Source organism: Melozone crissalis, unplaced genomic scaffold, assembly GCF_028551555.1.
Source record: "Melozone crissalis strain CALT ecotype California unplaced genomic scaffold, PUWL_Pcris_2 ptg000018l_1, whole genome shotgun sequence".
Classification (NCBI taxonomy): Eukaryota; Metazoa; Chordata; class Aves; order Passeriformes; family Passerellidae; genus Melozone; species Melozone crissalis.
In genome coordinates, this window is record NW_026535796.1 from 32,417,976 (window position 1) to 32,427,979 (window position 10,004).

The window sequence follows — 10,004 nt, forward strand, 5'->3', positions numbered from 1 at the left end:
TTTGACAATGAAGCTGAGATTTATTTCCCAAACTGCTGAGCGGTTGCTGAGTTCATAGGTATGGTAATTAATCAATGAATCTGCACCCAAGCCCCACCTCGGCCACTCCGTGCTGCCCCTGCCAAGTGACCGGCAGCGGTTCTTTGCAGGTAAGGGGTCTCTCACCTGGGTTAGGCCCTGGTTCCAGGTCTCGGTCTGGGAAGCCAAGAGAATTTCGGTAGATGCCGCACGGACCTGGAGGGGGAGCTTCCAGCTCGGCCTCCTGCCGGGGACACTTGTGATTCCCCTGATGGAGGGTGAGCATCGCCCTTTACCACGGAGAGCACCCTGGTCCAGGGCTGCGGAAAGTCGCCATGCAGCATCTGCACAGAGCTACACGGGGTCCTTCACAGCAGTTATTCTTGGATCTCTGGGCAGCAAACTGTCTCTGGAGGCGTTGGCATCGCCCTTTTCTCCATCATACACATCTCCTACAGGCATTTAGGGCACAAGTGTATCCGTCTCCTACAAACAGCAGGAAAATCCCACGCTTCCTACAGCCCTTATCTATCCCTTCCCCGTTGCTGAGCACTTTCTGCCTTATTAGGTACTTAAGGATGAACTAAAACGCCCGAACACAAATGTCTCACACGGGGATATTTCACATCTCATCCCTGGTGAAGAGGAAAATTGTCAAAAGAAACACTGGTGAGACTAGGGCACTGGTGGGGGCAGGTAGTCAGCAGCAGGGCCTGTGACATATTCCCTGTGCCGGGGTGACACTGGGATGTCCCGATGGAGCCTGAGCCGCGGGTGAGAGCGAGCAGCCCCCGTGGAGCGTGGAGATGCCCATAGCTACTGAGGCTCTGCTTCTGCGCTCAGCACAGCAAAATCCCCTCGCCTTCTTCCCTCCGGCTTCACGGCTGAATCCCGGGGCAGTGTGTGTGGATCGGCTTCTGGCACACGGGGTGAAAGAACTCTTCTCGGGACAACACACGGACTGTAAAGGCCGTACCCGGCTCTCCCGCCTGGCAATTCCCCCCGTCGGGACTCAGCTGCCAGGAGCGGGGCGCTTCTGCAGCCCAGGCCCTGGTCCTGCTGCGGCTTTTTCCCGGGCTGTACCCGGGATCTGGGTTCGGAACGGCTGCAGGAGGGCACAAGAGGCCGACCCGAGGTCCCGGGTTGCTGGCTGCGGGCCGCCCGCCTTCCTCATCCTGCGGGCTGCGCGCGTCCCTCGGGGCTGGATGGGGGTCCCGGCAGGGAGATACCCTGTGCGACACCTACCGCCTCTGGGACAGGGACACCAGCGTGCGCAGGAAAAGGGGTGTGCGGGCAGCGTCAGGGCACGGCAGGCAAGCCGAAATGCCCCTCAGCGCCGCATCGTCCCTGGGTTACTCGTTATCGCTGCATTTGGCAGAAAACTCTTGAAGAAGTCACTCTGAAATAAAATTTTCTGACTCTGCCAGAATCCCGAGGGGAAAAAAATCCTCCTCGCCGAAGGGCATCTGCTCTTCCCGGAGGGCGAGTCCTGTTTAGGCAGGCGAGGCGCAACAATCTTCTCGCAACGGCGTTCTTCTCCAAAAGAAAAAAAAAATATTTCCAGCACTATTCTGCATTAAATATTGCTGCGCCTCAAATTTGTAACTGAGCTGGGTGGAGGGTACTAATATTTATTAATACCCTCTTCGTGTTACGCTGCAGCTGCAGAAGAGAAGCGTTTTGCAAACGGAACCCAGGCAGCGAGAACCGGCCCCGTGCCCTGCCAGCCCGGGCGCGGCGGCTGCTCGGCACCGGGGGCTGTTGTGGCCCGTCCCGCCGCTCTGCCGGACCCTCCCGCCCCTGGCTGCGCCCCGAGGGGCTTCGGGCGGCGCGGGCTGCTGGGGATCACCGCAATATGGCACTTGCGCCGTTTGCAGCAGGGCTGGTGGGATAACACTTTCATTTCCACGCGTGGCGTATGCGGGTAGAGCTCGACCCCGGATCCGCTGTGTAAAAAACCTACTGAGTTTCATCGCAAAAGCTTTGAGCCGGAGAGGAAGAAACTTTCGTTTACTTTATGAAACTCCGCAACTGATAGTGAATTCCGCACCCGGTTACACCTTTGCTTTTTCATGTCACTAGTAATTTGTTTTCACGCGCATCAATAATGCGACACCTCTGGGGTGGGCGCTGAAGCCCCCGAGGACCCACGCAAGGCAGGAGGGGATGGGACAGGGAGTAAGGGCAGCTCGGCTCTCTTTTCTCGTATCCTTTTGTTGTTGTTGTTAGGGGGATGTGTGTGTGTGGGGGGGGGGGAGTTGTTCCCGTTTTATTATCTCAACGAAAGAAAACCCTCAGGGCGGTAATGACCGAGTTTTCTACAGGCAGTAAAACATCAAAATGGCCACAAACCTTTCAGCACAGACCAAAAAGCTAGTTTCTCTTCTCTTCTCTTCTCTTCTCTTCTCTTCTCTTCTCTTCTCTTCTCTTCTCTTCTCTTCTCTTCCTTTTCACTCTATTAAGGAAAAAACCCCAAACACCTCGGTGTTTTGTGACTATGAAAAGTCACAAGAAGACATGGTTTTGAAGGAAAACGCACCTTTTCCCACCCAGATGGACAATTGTTTTCTCTGTGCTGCATGACACAGATGTTCCCACCTGCAGAAGAACCCCAGGTCACCTCGGAGGTCCAGAGCAACAGAGCACCAAGGAACCTAATGCATAGAATGAAGGTATCCGTGTACACATTTTTGGATAAAGTGTTTTTGCACAAGCAAAGTTGTAGGAACTGGAAACCCTTAAGATAAAGAACCGAGAAAAAGAAAAGATGCACTCCCAAGTCGGATCAGGAAGGATCGTCACTGGCCTTAGGTCCCAAAAGCAAATATTTAGGGGTCGGGTTAACCGTGGGAAAGGATTAGCGGACACAGATTCAAGCAAGAAAACCTCCTGCCTGGCGGAGCCAGCTCCGTACCGGTGCTCGCCGTCCCTGTCCCAGCTCCCCGAACCCTTCGGCCCCGCTCCGTGGCACCGCACGGCGCAGGGAAGGAGAACCTCCCCGGCAGCCAAGGCCTCCTCCACCAGGGAGACGAGGGAGGGTATCATTATTCTCCCACTGTAAGGCATTCGTCATTATAAATCGTCAAGCCCAGTGTGCCGGGGAGGTCCCCAGAGCCGCGCTTGGCTTGCAGCCGCCTTTCCCAACAGCGCAGCCCGGAGACAGCCCGGCACTGACTTGAGTCGCCTTGCAGAGAGCCCCTGAGCTCCCCGAATCCTCAGGGGCGCTGGGCTCTGCAGTCCAGGCGGGAGCTGACAGCCGGCCCCCCACGCTCTGCCCGGCCCCGAGGCACCGATCGGGACATCACCAGCGAGCCCCGAACGCTTCTCGGTGCAAGCAGGCGGCGCTGCCCCTCACCTCGGCCGGCTGCGGCTCCCGGGCTCCGCGGGAAGGCTCCGTCGCTCCCGCTGCCGGGGTACAGGGGAGCGAACCTGCATCAGGCCATGATCTCAAACGAAAGCCACGAATTAAAACAACGCCCTTCGAAGCCAGACTTGCTGCTGTGTAAGGAGGGCGAAGAGCTCTTCGTCCAGGAAGACGACAGAGCTACCAGGACTCTCAAACGCGGAATTCTGGTTACTTGAAAGCAGCTCGAAAATGCAATTATTCCTGTAGGTGGCACTGGTACTAGATGTTGTAGAAGCAGAGGAAGAAACGGAGAAAATTGCCTAGGAATTCCCAATTGGTTTCTATAATTTGAGGCAGAGCAATAGAGTTATCTTTTTTTATTTACTCTAAATTCATGTAACATGTGACAAATGAAAACCCGATTTCTTTATTAGAACAAAATACTCTTAAAAAATCTAGCCCTCTATAGCTTAATGGTCTGGTCCACGAGAATTGTCTATTCCCCTCTATGTCATTAAACAAATCCTAGTGCAAATAGAAATTAACTCAACACGGCTCATTCAAGTCAAATGCTTGCACCAGGAAAGCCCTAATGAGACACTGTCTGGCTTCCAGAAGGGTTGCTAAGTACGATTGGCGGCAAAGTTATTAAATCTGTCCAAGCAGCTAACACATCGTTAAGACACCCCACCTAACGCTCCCGACCACGATCTGAATGCTCAAGAGAGTGTGGAAGGGATGTGACAGTGGCTCCGATGCCGTAGACCAGATGAAACTCCCCACGCCGGGGAGAGGAACCGGGACAGCCCCGGGTCTCGGCAGCGGCGGGAGGCGCTGAGGGGTTTGCCGGGCAAACCTGGTCCGCAGGGACGTCCTTAACCCCGGCCTTTGTCCCGGGTTAGCGCTACTGTGCATTTATTTCACCTGTTCACCCGCCTCCAGCGTGCCCCAGGGAAGTGCACGCACATGCCTTCACTGCAGAGGGTCTGTACGGACCCGGCACGGCGGGCTCAGCCCCGGCAGTGTAACCGGCTCCGTCCGTCCCTCCTTTCTCCTGAGAACGGGTCAATCGCCCTTAGTCACTCTCCACGGGTTGTCTGAGTTTCTACAGACCCTGCCCTTCTCCCACCAGGCCGGGGGGCGGCTCGCCATGGTGTCGTAGGGACTGAGAGCCCCGGCCGGGCCAGGGAATCAGCCAGCCGGGAACCAGCCGGGAACCAGCCGGGAACCAGCAGGGAACCAGCCGGGAACCAGCAGGGAACCAGCCGGGAACCAGCCGGGAACCAGCAGGGAACCAGCCGGCTCCGAGCGGCGGCAGAAGATGCTCGAGAACGAGCGGGGGGCTCCGGCCCAACCCCCGGCACAGCCCGACACTGAGTGGGCATTTCTGACCGCTGAAGCTGAGCTTCCCTGCTTCTGCACGCCAGGGAGGAGAGCTCCGCAAGAGGTTGTGTCCTTATCCCAAAAGCGGGACGCCTGAAAGCCTTGAGTAGAAATAGAGATTTCTTGCTACGTTTCGTTTTCTTCAGATTTTGAGTTTGTGACAACAGAAGTGACTCCAAGATCCGATTGTATTTTGCCCATCATTGCTTCATAAATATGCAGGAAATGTCCAGACATGGCTCGTTTGTATCTGATGAAACTTTCATTAGATATTTGTATTCAAAATGACAAAATTTCATCCTGTTATATTTCCATTCTCCGTCTTGACCTTGATGTTGAAATAATTTCTTAACATTGAAATCACTCACTCTCACACAACACAGCTCCCTCTCTACCTGCCAGCTTGTGTGAGCTTCAGAGTTGTTGCGTGTATTTCCGTGCATGTTTGAGTATTACGTTAATTAAATTAGGGCAAAAATACTCTCCCCTCCGGAATCACAAGTGAATGAATGTGGGCAGTTTATGCAAACACAAAGGTATAAGCCGGTGGTTTTTAGCGAGCTAAAATAAGGTAGCAGGCTGTAACAAGAAACTCACCATCTACCAACGACAGACCTGCAACTTGTGCCAGATCATTCTCAAAACGCCCTTTTCGCCCAGAGAGGGGAAAAGTGGAAAACAAGGCCAGCCCCTGCAGAAGGGCCGGGGCCGGGGGTCGCCAAGGGGTTGGGGAGCTGTTGGGGGACAGCGGTCCCTATTGCTGCGGTCCCTATCTGCAGCGGTCCCTATCTATCTGCAGCCGTCCCCTCTGTCCGCAGCCGAGCGCCGGCTGGAAAGGATTTTCTCCTTGTGACAATCCCCCTTCTGTTTCGCACAGGCGTTTGCCGGTGCGTGTGCTCTTGTCCCAGGCTACCGGGGGGGCCAGCACACCTGAGAGCTGGGGGTCAGGCCGGCTATTTTCAGGCTGCAGGCTCGGAGGGGGAGCGTGAGCGGCGAGGTCAGCCCGGCACCCGCTCCCGCTGCCTGCCGAGGCACGCTGCCCTCGCTAACCTACTGCGCTCAGCTAGATTGTGCCATAAGGAAATGCACATGGCAGCCAGTGATGCGTGGAGGCCCCTTCATCCTGCGTTCGGTTCCTCGCAGAAAACGGGAATGATCCCTGGAGATTCCGTGGGATTTTGTACGCTCACGTGTGGGAATAGCTCCGTGCAAAATGAGAGCCCCGTTTCAAAGCTCCGTGGGTCTCATCTCTCTCAATTTCGCACAGCATCTTCCCTCCGGGACGGGTCACTTCCGGACATAACTCGAGGTTCTCGCTGCGTTGTCGCTAACCTTCCACCTGCCTCAGCCCGCTTTTCCCTACCTGCCCTTCAGAGGAGCCCAAAATCTCCCCCGACACCCACACCGCGTTATCCCCTCACCCCTGCTCCGGCTCCAAGATGTTCCTTGCACACCAAACTGTCTGCATCGCTTCCGGGGGAGGATTTCGCGGCTTTGAGCCGCATGGCAGCAGCTGGGGGCGGGGAAGGCAGGGCAGCCGCGACAGTCCCTCTGGCCGCCGCGCCTCGTCCGCCCCTCGGACCTTCCCCACGCCACCTCGGGAAATACGGCCACCGAACTACATACACGGCCGGGGAACCTGTCCTTTGGGAAGGATCGGGGGCCTTCTGCTTACAAATGCGTTACCATGTGGGCATCCTTCTGCCTTAATATGCCCTCAGTAGCCCTCTCCCCTCGAGGAAGGTGAGGAGGTTATCTTCCTTCCTCCCTTAAAAAAAGAAATCAATAAAAATCTGCAGCTTCAAAGACGGTGTGTGTGTGTGTGTGTGTGTATGTGTGTGTGTGTGTGTGTGTGTGCCGCGTTGGTTTTGTCTGGTTTCTTCCTCCAAGGGCAGAGCGGAGGCATCTGGGGAGCTGAGCGAGGCACAGCAAGGCCTCATGAAGGCTCTAAGAGGAAGGAGCAGGACACGCCGAGGTGAGCACAGCAAAGGAGCCTTGCCGGAGCGCTGGAAAACCTCAGCGCCGGGACTCTGCTCTCAGAGCGGGAGCTGGGCGCTGTCGGGAGGCCTGCCCGGCCCCGGAAAGCGCCGGAGAAGGCCTCCATGGGCGGGGGCAGCCAGGGACGGCGGCTGCCGCCTCGCCGGTACCGGCGGCACACCAGGGCTGCTGCAGCCGCACACGCGATTTGCAGCGGGCAGCTCCAGCCGAGGCTGTTTAGTGCAGGAGAGAGGGCGAGGGAGCGGAGTTTGAGGGAAGGGGAGGAAGGGGAGCGCCTCTGGCTCCCCTGTGCGAGCAGCAGCGTCGGGAGAAGGCGGACAAGGGCAGCGGCTCCCGAGAGACGCCAGGGCCGTACCCCGGCTCCCCGCGCTGTGCGTGGCGGCACCGCTCAGGAGCTCTCCCGGCACGGAGGGAAAGGAATGGCAGGGCAAGCCCGGCTCCTGTCTGGCTCCGGCTCGAGTCTCTCACAGCTTCCCCCCCGTTTCGCTTTGTGAGGCCGGGGTCCCTGCGGTGAGGGCGCGGGTGCGTGCCGGGGCAGCCGCCGGCTCCTCAGGGCGAGCCCCCTGCCCGGCACGCGTGCCCTTCCCCGGGTAGAACAGCCCCGACCCCGCGGCCCCCGCGCTCCCCTCCCGGCTGCCTTTCCCCTCCGATTCTACAGGGATTTCCTACCTGAAAAAAATAATCTTTTTGCCAGGCAGGTCAGAAGCGATCAACAGTCTGTTGTATATTATGTTTTCATATTCCTCTCGTCTCCCCCTGCCCTCTACCGACTCACTGTAGATCTGACCTTTGGTATTTCAGCCCACACTCAGCAGTTGAATGGAAACAAGTTGAGCACGTTCACTTCTGATAAACATTATCCTTAAACCACTAGAGACCCGAGCAGAGTAAACGAGCTTTTCCGACAGGACCACATCAGGAACACACATTGAGAACGGGAAAGAAACAAAACATCCAGGAGATCAGAGGCGGGCTCGAGGGTGGAGGGGTGGGAGAGGGAAGGAGGGGGAACAGACAGGTTGGAGGACACGGCGGAGGGGGAAGAGAAGGACCAACTGTGAACACAATAGACACAGATGGGGAGAGGAGCTGCCCGGGCAGCGTGGGAGAGCGGCGCAGGGTCACGCCCGAGCATCCCAGCAGCCCTGGGGGAGCTTTAGGGGCGCCGAGCGGGTCCAGGAGCGGCGGGGTCGGGCTTGCACCGCCCGGAGATGCTCCCCGGCCGCAGGGCCCGGGACCGCGCTGAAGCCACGGCAGTCCCGGTGTTCGGGGCGGCCGGGGCGGCGAGCAGCACAGGCCCCGTCGGGCTGGGGAACACGCTGTAGGGCGAGCAGCCTTGTCGGGGAGCCCGACGAGAAACTCGGCTTCCGCAAGAAATACCCTGTTAAAGCGGATCGGAAGTTTTACGGATTCCCACCTCCTTTCACTGTTTAATTACAGAAATAGCTTAATTAAGGCTGGATCCGCGTCCCACTAGTTCAATGCCTTCTGCCTTAAAAATAGCCAGAGGAGGTCAGTTCACAGAGAGGGGCTCTGGCTTCAGCAAACGCCTGCCAGTACCATTGCCTGCGCAAAATGCTTTCGGACAGTGGCATTTGCGCGGCTGTCAAGAGTGCTCCCCTTATCAGAGATAATTCTATCTAGGTTGAAGAAACACCACAATCTATAGGTGCGATATTCTGAATGGGCAACTCGTACTTTTGAAGCAACCACAAAACTCCCATAGAAAAGTTCCTGTTGTGGTGGTTTGGTTTTGCTAGGGTTTTTTTTGGTTTGGGTTTGGTTTTGTTGATGGTTTTTTGATAGTGTAATTTTTTGTTGTCGTTGTTTTGCTTTTTGTTTGTTTGTTTATTTTTTTAATTCCTGTGGAGAAAACAAGTATCCGCAGATATTTCGATCAAATGGAAGTACCTGCAAAAGAGCCATGATCACCTTCTTTTCACCACAAAACGTTTACAACATGCCGCTTATTTCTGGGAGATCTCTGCAACATCTTATTTCTTCACAGTTAGGAAAGTTCATTGCGATTTGTGCAGGATCTGAAATATCGCTCAATTTTTTTTCCTAAAAGTATCTTACATTTCAATTGTAATAATATCGAGACTATGTTTATGCACACCAGCGACATAAATTTTGTGGTTTACTTGGTGATATTTTGTGCACTAGGATCACCGCCTTATTTCTTTTCACGTTTTATTTAATTTACAGAGTCTGTAACTTTGAGACTCTATTGAAAAAAATAAAAGCAATAAACGACAAAGAAGAATCTCAGGAGATTAATAGATTAATGAAGAAAAACAAAACTCAAAAAAAACCAAAAAACAAAAACAAAAAAACCAAAACCAAAACCCCAAAAACCAGACCCAACACAAATCCTTAGCTGAAGCCCATGATCTCTGTGTGCAACACGATGTAAGGTAGGGCATAAGACGCACACACACAAGGTCAGCTCAGGATCCGTACACCGCCAAACCAAATATTTCTTCCACATACACGCCGTGACCCGCACATTCTTTAATTCCTACCAGCGTTGCCTGTTTTTCTTTGGATTGCTAATATGTATCAGTGCCTTTTATAAAGCTGAAGTCAGCTGCGAGGCATTGACATTTTACGGTTAAGCCTTGCGCAGTGATAGTGAGGGGATGAAAACAGAACCGGGGCCGGTCTGCGCTGGCAGCGAGGGCCAGCATCCCGGTGCCGGTGCGCGTGGCCGGAGAACGCAGCATCCCAGGGCCAGGCGCTGCAAGCCCCGTCCCGTCTCCTCCCAAGGCGAGGGAAATTGCAGCTCGTTTCCTGACCGGTTGGTGATTTTCACCAAAAATGACGCAACTCGCATCGCTCACGGTCTTCTCGTACACCGCCCGCGAAACATTCTTTAGCGAAAAGGTGCTTTATTACAACGAGGCGATCAGACCCACGAAGAGCTTCTCTCGCGGTCCGCAACCTCAACGCGGGCAAACCGTGTGTGTGCCAAGACACGGCTCTGCTTCACTCGGGGAAAAGGGGAGCCGCTCTGCCAGGCTCGAAGCCCCCTCCCCGGCTGCTGAGTCCGGGAAAGGGGCCAGGAAGGGCGGCGCTGGCCGGCGCTGCCCGCCGCCCGCGCCCCGGCCCCGCGGAGCTGCGTGCCTAGGCCCCGGCCGTGCCCTGGCCCCGCTCGGCGCGGCCCCGACGCCGGCGGCGCTCCCCGCGCAACTCACCGCCGCAGGTGCGGAGCCGCGGTCCCGGCGCGGCGGGCCCAGGCGCGGAGCGCAGCGGAAGG